Genomic DNA, 1,551 nt, shown 5'->3' on the forward strand with positions numbered 1-1,551 from the left:
CTAACGACAAGTAACCGAAAAGATTAGTGTCCGACCAAAAATGGCGCCGTTGTCGGGGACGGTGTTAACTTGATTTAGATTTTCTTATATTGTTATTAGTTGTGTCTTTCTTTGCCTTGGGGAAGTAAAACTCCTCAAGGTTTGTTCTAATTGTTTTCAAGTTGTTTGATATTTTGCATGTCTAGAAGGTCATAAGGTGACTTGTTACCCTTTGATCACGAAATTGAAAGAACTTTGACAACCAATAGAAGACTTGCTAGGAGAACTTTGAGAGGTATTAGTGAGGTTATTCAACCAAATACTATTGAGTTCATCAACCCTTTTGCAAGAGAAGGTGAGGAGAACCCAACACAAAATCCAACACAAAATCAACCCACAATGCCTAAGGTTTCATCACATTCCGTACCCACCGAGGAGAACCTACCCAATGGTACTCCCACACCACAACATCTAACCGGAAATTTTATTGCCAAATCCGCATTTATCCAATTAGTCGAAAGAAGCCAATTTGGGGGGATGCCTAGTGAAGACCCTCATTCTCATATGGAGGCTTTTTGCGATTATTGTGATGCGATTTCTCAAACCGGTGTAACTGAAGACCAAATTCGATGGGTCTTATTTCCTTTTTCTCTAATTGGCACGGCAAAACAATGGTTGAAAAGCCTTGATAAGGCTACTCTCGGAATTGATTCTTGGAAGAAATTGGCTCTAGCTTTCTACAAAAAGTTCTATCCACCGGAAAAGACTAACATGCTAAGAGCTCAAATCACGGGCTTTAAGCAAAGGGATGAAGAATCTTTGTATGAAGCTTGGGAGCGGTTCAAGGGAATTTGTCGCTCATGTCCTCACCATGGACTTAGCGAGTGGTTCTTGGTACAACAATTTTGGAACGGTCTTTATGAAGATTCAAGGAACATTCTCAACATGGGATCAAATGGAATGTTCACCGAAGTTGATGACAATCAAACTTGGAACAAAATTGAGGAAATGGCGGTCCATAACTCACAATATAGTAGACCTCGTAAGGCTACTAGAGGAGGAAAGCATGAAGTGGACTCCGTTACGCAATTAGGTGCTCAACTTGGTGCTCAACTTGGTGCTCAACTTAGTGCTCACATTGATACCATCAACTTGAAGTTTGAAAAAGCTATGGCTAAACTTGAAGAAGCCTCAAAATCACCAAAGCATCATGTTAATGCCATGACGGCATCTTCATCAATCCCAAGTGGGATATGTGAGAATTGTGGAACTTTGGGACATGACCAAAGTGAATGTAGGGGAACAAATGAACAAGTGAATGCTTTCCAAGCATACAAGAGTGGTACCCCTTATTCAAACTATTACAATGAAAACACCAAATTCCATCCAAATCTCTCATACAAAAGCCAAAATGTTCAAAACCCTCAAACAACATACACCCCACCTCCCATGAGAAACCAAAATCAAAGACCCTTTTACAACCAAAACCAAGGTTACCAAAATCAAACTCCATACAATCAACAAAATGACCAAGGTTTTGATGTTCAAAAAGCGGTACTTCAAATGCAAAAG

The 1,551-nt window shown here is 40.2% G+C and overlaps 1 non-coding gene across 1 annotated transcript; it reads right to left on the reverse strand.

Moving 5' to 3' along the window:
- Positions 1 to 750: 750 nt before the first annotated feature.
- Positions 751 to 857, reverse strand: LOC141618216 (small nucleolar RNA R71). The gene has a single exon (XR_012531332.1). It is a non-coding gene; the product is annotated as a small nucleolar RNA R71 (small nucleolar RNA).
- Positions 858 to 1,551: the final 694 nt, after the last annotated feature.

Source organism: Silene latifolia, chromosome 1 (assembly GCF_048544455.1).
Source record: "Silene latifolia isolate original U9 population chromosome 1, ASM4854445v1, whole genome shotgun sequence".
In the NCBI taxonomy this organism is placed as follows: domain Eukaryota; kingdom Viridiplantae; phylum Streptophyta; class Magnoliopsida; order Caryophyllales; family Caryophyllaceae; genus Silene; species Silene latifolia.